The sequence below is a fragment of the Protopterus annectens genome, chromosome 7.part0 (assembly GCF_019279795.1).
Source record: "Protopterus annectens isolate FY-2018-M chromosome 7.part0, PAN1.0, whole genome shotgun sequence".
In the NCBI taxonomy this organism is placed as follows: Eukaryota; Metazoa; Chordata; order Ceratodontiformes; family Protopteridae; genus Protopterus; species Protopterus annectens.
The window spans coordinates 1608898736-1608910451 of NC_056739.1; positions in this window are offsets into that span (position 1 = coordinate 1608898736).

Below are 11716 nucleotides of genomic sequence, written 5' to 3' on the forward strand. Positions count from 1 at the left end.
TGGGGCAGTTATTGATTTCCTGTAATGTTACTCACAGTCTGCACAGAGTGGATTTGCATTTCTGTAATGGTATTTTTTTGCTGTAGATGTGCAGTACTTCTCTACATGTGTGCTGGCCAGAGATATGGCATGTTGCTACTGACAAACAGGCACATGTAACAACAGATGTCATACACAACATATGTCATTCTGATCACATGTGCTTAATTCAATTGTTGTCACTATGTAATTTGGTTTTCTATTTTGATGGGCATACTCAGTCATTCATGTAAGGCTACTACAATTATTGTTATCTATGTGTTGCAATGGTGTCACTGTTGCATAAGTCTTCCTGCCAGGCAAGGGATAAGTGCAACTCGGTAACTTTTCATGTGTGTGTGTGTGTGTGTGTGTGTGTGTGTGTGTGTGTGTGTGTGTGTGTGTGTGTGTGTGTGTGTGTGTGTGTGTGTGTGTGTGTGTGTGTGTGTGTGTGTCCGTCCTCCTTTACAGGCTATTTTTTATACCGCTCAGACATTTCTTCTGATTCTTCCACATCTGTTATGGTACACTTCTACTACACATATCATTATTGACTGGATTTCTTAAACATCTTTGACAGTAGCAGACACTTCACTGTCACACAATGTACATGATGTGTGTTTCTATATAATGATATGATATTGTCTGACACATTTACTCAGTTATCTAACTGCATTATGGATGATATGGATGAATTGCAAATATGTTGTCTGTAATAATCTGACTTTCATAACAGATGTTTATAATATGTTAGGGTTGGATGTATTGCATGTTCTAACAAAAATAATATAGACTGATTAATGCTTATCTTAGTAACACATCACAAACATAAAACTTAAGATATTGTACTCAGTAAATGAATCATTTATTTTGTTACGTCTTGCGATTTTTTTCAGTGCAAATGGTCTTTTAAGAATATTCTGTGATGTACCATTGTTGCCATGTTACAGAGTGTGGAACCAGTACCAGTCCACTCATCCACAGTAGAAGAAGTGATGTGTTTGACCTCTTGCAGCAGATTCTGGCTCCTAGGACTAGAAGGATGCCAGGATGATAATGACAAAAACAAGGAACCTGGAACAGCATGGGTAATCGTTCCTGCAGAACAATCATGATGGCAATCTCCACCACTCCAGCCCAAAGACCAGAGGGACAGGATCTGCATTGCTGTCACTGATGCTTTCCAGATGCAGATGAGGGACATGATGGGCACATTATTCGAAGGCATGGCACAGGCCATGCGTGACTCCTTCTGGGAAATCATTAGCTACATCATTCAAGAGGTTTGACCGCATCAAGGAGGGATCTCTGGAACGTAAGTATTGTTTATATGACCCTATCATGCATACTGCCACCATGGTGTGTTCCTTCTTTGCTGTCTTTCAGTATTGGGCATACATTTGTGGACACATCCAATACTGCCATCACACTTTTTATATGTACCTGCACACTTCACAATCCAGGTTTTATGGAGCTATATAGTTTCAGTGCATTATGATGCATGTTAAAATATATTGCTAATATTATCATCATTGTGTCACACAATCTTTGGATGCTGTCAGTTCTGCAGAAAGGGTTACAAACATGCAGAAAATGTATTCTTGCATTCTCTATGTGGCTTGATCCATCTGCATACAGTGGGCCATGACACTGTTATTCCACATCCATTCATCATCATCATCAGCAGCAGCCCCCTTTTTCCCATTTTTCTGCAAGGGATTGGGATGTCGTGTTAACTGTCATCTTCTCTGTCAATTCAATCCCGCACTCCTGCCTTCTTTGACACTCATGCCTGACAGTTGCAGATCTTCTCTCACATAATCCATCCACCTCATTGCTGGATGCCTTTGTTTCCTTTTACCTTCTTCCTGTCTGTCCTACATCTTCTTCATAAGATTGTCCTCTGCTTTTCTGCACATGTGCCTGAACCACTGTAATCTGGTTTTCTTTGATTTTGTTCTGCAATTTGAGCTACTTTGGCTTTTGCTCTTATGTCCTTATTTCTTTGTCTGTCACACAGTGTGCATCTTACCACCCTTCTTATGCACATCATTTCCAATACCTTTAGCTTTCTCATCTGCTCTGCCTTTACTGCCCAGGTTTCTGTGCCATACAGTAGTACTAATTGCACCCCTGTTTTGTACACCTTACTTTTCAGCTTCTTTGACATTCTTCTGCCATATACTACACTTGACACTTGGTGCCAGTTGGCTGGAGCCCTTTTGATTCTAGCTTTGACCTCCTCATTCAGACTTCCTTTCTCCTCAACCATGCATCCCAGATAGTTGACGCTATTAACCTGTTCTACCCCTTGTATCTCAATTCCCAGCTTCTTCTGAGTTCCCCAGTTTGTTGCCATTACCACTGCCTTATCTGTACTTAGTCTCATCCCATGTGCCTTCAGTTTTGCATTCTATTCTCCTATCCTTTGCTGAAGTTCTTGCTCAGAGTCTGATTGTAATGCCACATCATCTGCATACAGCCAATTTGTTGATCTGTCTGTTCCATCTGACCTGTTTGCTAATGTAGTCCATCGACAATATGAACAGCAGTGGGCTCAGAGCTGAACCCTGATGCACACTCACTCCTATTGGGAACCCTTCTGTGAGACTGAACATTGTTCGTACTTGAGTCATTGTGTCCTTCTAAATAGCCTGTACTAATTCTACCAATGTTTCTGGGGCTGTGAACCACCACAGTACTGCCCAAATCAGCTTTCTTGGGCCCTTGTCACATGCCTTTTCTAAGTCTAAGAATGCCCAGTTGAACTCTTTCTTCATTTCTAGCCTCTTCCCAACTATCTGGCTCACTGCATACATCTGGTTCGTTGTGCTGCATCCCAATCTGAATCCAAAATGCTTATCTCCCATCTTACTTTCTAGTACTCCACGTATCCATTTATCAATTACCCTCTCCAGAACTTTCATGCAATGTGACAGGAGTTTGATACATCTGTACTGCCCACAATTGTGGATGTCCCCTTTGTTCTTGTACACTGTCATGGATATGCTTATTCTCCAGTCATCTGGGATACTTCTTTCCCTACACACTGCTATGTGTTACGTCAAGAGCCATTTCTCCCCTGTCTCACCCAGCATCTTTATCATATCTGCTGTGACCTCATCTGAGCCTGCTGCTTTCCCTGACTTCATTTTCCTTAGTGCTATTCTTACTTTTTCTATGGTGGGCTCCTCTTCTTCTCTCATTGTAGATTGTGTCTGGGGCAGTACGCCTTGTGTGGGGTTTTCTCCATTTTGAAGCTGCTGGAAGTATTCCTTCTATCTGCCTTTGATGTCCTGTGGACTGGTGAGCAGGTTGTTGCTGGCATCCCTTATGACGGTTGTCTGACTATTTTCTTTATCTTTGTTTTTGCCTTGCAACCTGATACAGTTTCTTTGTGCCACCAACTTAGTCACTTTCTAGAACCTGGTAAAGTGCCTTTGATGTCCTACTTTTTGTTATTCCAACTCCTTTCTTAACTTCTTTGTTAACCAGCTAGTATTCTTACCCAGCCTGGCCCATCTTTTCTATCTCCCACTTTTCCTGCACTCCTTTCTTTTGATGACTTCTGGACTTCTGTATTCCACCAGCAGCTTTCCTTATGTACATTATTTCCATACCTGGCTTGGCCACATAACTGTTTTGTAGTCCTCACAAATGCTGTTTTGAGGTGCTGCCATTCTTCTTCAACTACACTTATTTCCTCCTGTTCTTGGGGTGCTAGAGCCCTGAGTAATTCCTTGAACTGTTGCACTTTCTCTCCAGTGAACTTATCTTCAGCCTTGTCTCTGTTGACTTTAGAGCCTTCTCTGACCATTGCTTGCAGCTGATTGTGGCAAGCAATGCTTTATACTGTGGGCTGACTGTTTCACTGGGGATGACTTTGCAATCACTGATTCTACAGCCGTACCCTTTCCTTACTAGGATGAAGTCCACTTGAATGGCATGTTGGCCTCTCTTGTATGTGGACTTGTGATTGTCTCCTTTTCTGAACCATATGTTGGCTAATATCAAGCCATTTGTCAGACAGAAGTTTAGAATAGCCTCCCCTTCTTTATTCCTGTTGCCTTACCCATGTGGATCCAGGCAGTCCTTATATCCTGTTCTGTCTGCCCTGATACGTGCATTCAAGTTACCCATTATCAATACCAATTCATGTTGTCCTGCTTTATTTAGTAAGTCCTGCAACTGCTGCATGAAAGCACTCTTTTCCTCACTATCAGAGCCCTTCTCTGGGGCATAGGCTGAGATTATGAATACTGTCCTATTATTACACTGGAGTCTGATTGCCATGAATCTGTCACTAATTCTGATGAAATTCCTCACTGCTTTCTGAAGCCTCTCCCTCACCACAATTCCCACACTGCTTCTAGCCTGTCTTCCTCCTGAATAGTAATCTCTTGTTCTCACACCAATTGTCTTTGCTGCACTGCCCTTCTATCTTCTCTCTTAGATGCACAGGATGTCCAGTCTCCTCCCTACCATCATGTCATCCACTTCCAAGCTGCATCCTGTGAGTAACCTTGCACTGAGTGTAGCAATTCTTAGTTCCATCTTACTAACTTATTGCTATTCAAGATCCAATCTACCCTTGTAGGTGACAGATATGTCTGACGCAGTTAACAGTCTACCAGTGTCGCACATTTGTCCTGTTGACAATGCTCACCTGCATGGGAAGGTAATGACATGCAAGTGGGCTACATTATAGCTGTGAAGTTTAATAACAACCAACACACATACAACTGTAGTGCCATTCTCCTGTGACTATGTACACATGGGTGATAGATGTGCATATTTTGCATAAATTGTTGTTGCAATGTTTGGTTTTGTTATGCCTTTTTACATACATGCCATTTCAGTGTATTTGCTCTGTTTTTGACACTGGTGTGTCATGAGGTTTCAATGACACACAGCTCTTGGGTGTGATGTTTCAAGCTAATCTGTGTCCCTTGTAATGCACAGTTTATTTCTAATGTCATAATTTATAATTCTGGTGTTAACATCTGCATAGCTTATTTTTTTGCAATTAAGCATTAATGCTAAGGATTGACATTCCAGATTTTTTTTTGGCATTTTATGACAACATCATATTAATGGCACAAGTAGTGAATCACTATATTGTGCACTCTTGTTATTGTGGGAAACACAACTGTTTGTACCTGTAGCTTTTCTTCTGTCATGTATGCACCTTTGTTGTGTGTTACACATGCTAACATACATGGGTGGGTTTCCATCTGTATACTATGTCTGTATTGCTTTGTATGGCTGTACATTCATATGTCCCTAAAAGTAACTACATGCAAATCTCCCCTTGTAGTAGAATATCTATCCTGCAAGTGGTGTGCTATAATTATGTATAAACAACTGTCCTTTGATCAGTCATATACATTTACATGTACCATTGTTATTGTTTGTGCAAGTGTGTCACCTTCTGTTTTAGGTTTTTGTGGCAGCATATATATGGGTATGTGATATTCACCCCTACTTTCCTTATGTACCTATGCTAATTGTTGTTTACCTCTTGCATATTAGTGTGTTGTTTGCATCTTTTGTATATAGACATGTTAACAGACATCACCAATGCATGATGCGATCCTTTTCTACATGTACCTTGCAGGTTAATTGTAGCCCATCTTGTGTTTGGTACACATGCATGTGCAATGTTTTTTATTTGGATATGCATGTCCTGTGTTTTCATGTGCCTGTTTTCTTAGGCATGCATGTTGTCCATTCCCCTTTCCCCTATAGCTTTTAGCTATATGTTACACATACACTTGGCATATGTACATGTTTATATGTATCTTTGTGTACTGTACCATTATTGGAAAAGTAGGTGAACTGGACTTTTTTTGTACCAACATTATAGGCTGTCATACACATGCAATGCATATCCTCTCTCTGTGGAAACCATTGGGATGCTTCTATCTGTGTTTGTGTTTTACTTGCCTGTCATGCATTACCTAACATACCTTCCATGCCACCCGCATAACTGTGCATTCATAGGCTTACATACCTTAATTTCTCTTATTCATGTACTATTTTGTAATGTATCTGTATCATCATGTGGTTTATACATTGCAATTTCACACTGCATGCTATTCGTGGGGGTATGTATGATGTGCCTTCAGTATGTTCAGCTTGTGTGATATCATGGCATGTCATATAGCTGCATTGCATACCTGAATCCCACATGTGTTGTCTCTGACTTGAAGTGTCTACTTTGACATCAGGATCTCATTTCCACTGTCCTACTATGTGGTGTGAATAGTTAGTGGATTATTACATAGCCACATTACTATTTTGCTGAATACTGCTGCTTGGCACTGTGCTTACTTGTTTTCCTACTGCATACACTGTTGGAGGTTCTAATATGACCACTAGATGTCTGTTCCCACATTTCCTTTGCTCATCCTTGCTAATGCTTGGCTTACACTTGCACTGCCAATAGCCTAAAGGAAGATGATATTTGATGTTTATTGTGTATTACAATGCCAGCAATTCCCATTTAGTGTTCATTGTCACACACCTACCATCAGTCGTACTCCTCTTGGTATGACTCTGACACATTTTGTAGCAGTACTTTGTGCATTGGTATATAATGTATTATTGAGATGCACCATAGCTGATATGCATCACTGCCCTGTTTGTCATCTTTCTTTAACCTATGTCTTACAGTTAATTTATGTGCTGTATGTACGTCATCTAACCTTTATGTATATTTCCAACCTTTATCCATCCTGTATTGTGCTACTTGTTATATGTCTCTACCTGCTCTTTTCTCCACATCCTCTTTCCATGTCTTTTCCATCCCTTCCATTTTCCAAAAAAATAAAAAATGGGGCCTATTCCTACCAAAAAATAATTTGTCCATGCCCATCTTTCTCTCCCTCTGATCTTCTGATGCAGTCATTCATCATCATCATCATTCACCATCAACCCACATCTGTTTTGCTATTACCCCATTTCCTAGTGTGTGTGTGTGTGTGTGTGTGTGTGTGTGTGTGTGTGTGTGTGTGTGTGTGTGTGTGTGTGTGTGTTACTTGTGTTCCTCACACATGTCCCATGCCCATTGTTAGCTAAAGTTAGCATTGGTGATGTGGCCATGTATGCCATTTATGCCACTTTGTCCTCACTGCATTTTTTAATATTTTTTTGCAGATTACTGTTGATTCTACAAATGATAGCAGATGTATGTGCATACATATATGTGCAGTTTGCACCAACATTTACAATATATTCCTGATATTTGTGGTTTTACAGGACTATTGCTGATGCACATTTCTCTTCTGTCAGTGTTTTCCACATATTACTAACGTGTTTTGTTAAGTTTGACTACATGTCACACACACATACATTGCTAATCGAAATATATCACATTACAGTCATTTTTCATATTAATGTATTTATTGACATTTGATTACTGAGAAAGTCTGACTGGGTAGAACACCATTTTCAGTGGAGGTTCGAGGAGAAAAGTTCCAAAAGCTTCTTTGTAATATGATTCTTCAATACCTGACTAGTTCCACTGACAGTGCTTGTTATATGTTGCGTTTATACTGCTCTGAGATATGTTCATTAGTCTGGGCCACATTTGCATAGTATTGACTTACCAGAAATATTGGGTGGAACTCTGTGCACTCCATCAAGTTCCATTAAACTTTTGGAATCCGGGTGTTTATTTTATGTGACTGTTGGACAGGGCTGCTCACAGGTAAGGTGATACCCCAGCTAGACTGAAAAAAGTACTACCATTGCCCACTGTCATGAGAAACACCACATCATGAAATAAAGTTGTCACATTATGATAGCATTTTGTAACAAAGATAGAATGGCATAAACATTTAGTATTACTAACATTTTCATGAGAATTTTAAATGATTTATAGAATAGAACCCACAGCACATGATCCAAGAATGTAGCATTTCAGTTTTGGCTATTCATAAATCTGTGCCCTCTAAGAAGGTGCATAGACTCACTCTCTTGGTGGGAAATGAATCTGCAAACTTGGGAGTACACTCAAACTAATTTCTGTGAGGGATGACAGCACACGTATGTTAAACACATTGCCAGCTGCCTTTTACTGCCACCTGGTCAGCTTTAACTGTTGTTCTGTATAGGTTCATAGGTTCATACTAGGCTATCTGCCGTAGGGCATTTATAAGCCTAGCCAGAGTGTGTTTGGCTTTCGCCACCCATTTTAAATTAATTTTGCTATGCCCTTTTTCGAGGTTAGTATACTGTGCCTCTGTCTAACAGTGACACAGAAGTGATAGCCGGGGTAAACCTACAATCTCCCATCCACTCATCAAGATTCCTCTTGAAGAGAGTCAATGAGGGACTCTGCCTAACCTGGACTGGGATTTTATTCCAGAGTGAAGGGAGCCTTTGGGTTATGAATCTGTCCCTCCAGCATGTCCTATTTATTTCAGTGCTGAGGTTCAAGTCTCTCAAGCATGTAGCTCGATGGGATTTGGATTTTCTGATGTGTAGCATGTCCATTAATTCCAGGTTGGACATGGCTTTATACGTCAGGCACAGATCGACTCTGAGCAGGCGGTATGCCACTGAGTAGAGCTGGAGTTTCTTTAACCGGGCAGCATATGGCATCTGTTTGAGCCCTTTGATCCTCTTGGTGAGGTACTTTTGGGGTCTTTTCAGTTGCTGCAGGTGTCTGGTAAGGTACATCCAAAAAGGGGCATTGTACTCAATTATGGGCCTGATGAGGGATGAGTAAAGAGGCACGATGACCTCCCCTGATCTAGATGTGAATCCCTTCATGATTAGGTGGGCTATATAAAATGTTTTTCTAACCACTTTGGCCACGTGGTTGTCAAATGAGAGATTGCTATCAACTTGGGTCCCCAGGTCCCTAATTACTTCTTCTGTACTTAATGGATTACCACCTATGTGGTAATTTGTGGGCACTTTGTTTTGCCAAAGGGGATGACTATACACTTTTTGGCGTTTAGCTTGAGGCCATGGCACTGGCACCAGTTGTCTGTTTCTATGAGGCCCTTTTGGAGGATGCTTGTGTCGGTTGGAGAGTCGATTATGGCGCCCAGTTTGCAGTCATCTGTGAACTTGGTCAGCCACAGTCCTTCCATGTTGGCCTGTACCTCCGAGAAATATATACCGAACAAGAGAGGTCCCAGGACTGAGCCTTGTGGGATGCCACTTGTAACTAGTTTGGAGTCTGACATGGCTCCAGCAATTCTAACCATGTGGGTTCTGTCCTTGAGCCAGTTTGCAACCCATCTAGTGATATAGGGGTTTATATTTAAGCTGGTGAGCTTATCTATAATGCCTGAGTGGGGTATTGTATTGAAGGCTTTTGCGAGGTCCAGGTAGGCTATGTGGACCACCTTCCCCTCGTCAATGGCCTTGGTGACTGTTTCAAAGAAATCGACCAGGTTTAAGAGGCAGGATCTGCCCTTAACAAAGTCGAACTGGGTAGGATCCAGTGTCTGTAGGTCCCCAATATCTTTATTTATGAGGTCCATGATGATCCTTTCCATAGCTTTGCAGACCAAGCTAGTCAGGCTTATGGGGCGATAGTTTCCAGGATCCGTTGAGGCACCACCTTTGTGGAGAGGGGCCACTGTTGCTGTACGCCACTCTTTGGATACATATCCTGTAGTAAGGCTGAGATTGAACAGTAGTTTTATGTTTGGGTTTAGCCCTTCTTGGAGTTCATGTCTGGTCCCATTGATGCTGTGTTTTTTGCTTTGGAGAGGGTGGCTCTTACCTGAGCATTTGAGATGTCAGGGAGGCAGCACTCTGCTGGGATAGATATTTGCCCTTTTGATGGGGAGGGGGAGGAGAAGTTTGCGCTGAACCTGTCAGCTAGGATGGCAATGTCTGTGGGTTCAGTGTATTTTTTGTCATTTTGGACTAATTCTGAGCATATCTGGGAATTCCCACCCAGGTTCCTAACATAACTAAAGAAAGCCTTGTGATTATCCTTAGTGTCCTGTGCAATTTTTCTATTGAAGCTGGCCTTAGACGATTTTATGAGTGCCCATAGTTTTTTGCTAATACTGATCAGAGATGCCTTCCTTTTTTGGGATTTTGCTCTATCATGTAGTAGCTTCCTCCTTCTATTGTATAGTTTGTTTATGGCTGGGGTCCACCAGACAGGGCGTCTGCCTTTGGAGGATTGGGTCTTGGTTTTATTTGGGATTGCATGATCCATGCATTCCTGAAGGTGTTCATAGAATGCGTTTATAAATGATTCTGTGGTCTGGCCCATATTTTCCACAAGCCCGGTAGCTTTGAAGGATTCCACCTCGGTTTTGAGGAGTGTGAAATTTGCTTTAGAGAAGTTTTTCACTGTGGTTTTCTGGGCAGGGGGTGGGGTCGGGATGTGAATATCCAGTGAGATTAGTTTATGGTCTGATCTTACCAGTGAGGGATACACTTCTGGTCTGGAACATAGAGTCCCCATGTTGGTGATGATCAGGTCCAGTATGTTTTCCCCACTTGTGGGAGTGGTAACAAGTTGTTCCATAGCATTTGAGTTTATAAATTCTAGGAACCTTTGGGCTAGGGTGCTGGAGCTAGAGTAATGCTCCCAGTCTATGTTTGGGTAGTTGAAGTCACCCAATATAATAGTGTTTGGAGAGACCTTCATATTTTCCAGTATTCTCAGGAAGGCCGAGTGGGGTTCCTGGGTTTTGGAGGGTGGTCTGTAGCAGGCTATAAACTGGAAGGCAGTTTTACCTACTGTTAGTTGCACATGGATAGTCTCTGATGCTTCGTGCTGTGCCACCAACATGGAGGTGTGGCTATCTTTGACGAATATTGACACTCCCCCTCCTTTTGTGGTCCGGTCCAAGTTTTGGGGCTGAAAAGCATGGTATGAGGTATAACCTGGTAGTGCTGGGGTGCTCTTGGGAGCCTTGAACCAGGTTTCTATTACTGCACAGATATCAATGTTCTCCATGCTATGGAGAGTTTCGAGTGCATGCATCTTGAGGTTTAGACTTCTGGCGTTGAGTAGCATTACTCTTAGTTTCTTATCCCTTGTGATACCTATGGAGGTGGGTTTATCTTTTGAGCCTTGCCTAAAAAAGGCACTATGGGGGTAGCAAGAGCCTTTGCCAATATCCGAAAGCCCAGGGGTGACAGGTGCAATCCGTCCCTAGCGAAGCATCGTGGCTTGTCGAGCATGTCATCCCAGGCTGACAGGCATTGGATCCCCTTTGAATGACACCAATACTTAAGCCAATTGTTGAAATTGATCATCTTGTCTTCATATTGTGGCATAATTCTTGGTGAGGGTAAGATGCTACTCAAGGTCAGGGTCATACCGGCCTGGGCTACATGCTCAGAGAGCTCCTCTATGTCTCTTTTCATGTAGTCCAGGGAGGTACATCTCAGGTCATTCACACCAGCATGGACAATGACTGAGTCATATCCGTACTTGCCTTGGAGTGACCTGAGTGCTTGTGTTATGCTACTATCATATACTCATATCCCTTCAGTCTATATATTACACTGCTATTATTGCTTATTTCATACATTATTAATGATGTAGTACCAAAGTCTACAGCACAGTTGTCACCTCACTGCACAAAAATAGGAAAAAAGCACTACTTATTAACTGTGAGCTTGTTTACCATTTTTTTCCCTTTATCAAAGTGCCCACAGTACAGTGTTTAGTACAAACACACTCCATCCGTGTCATTCCGTGCCTGTA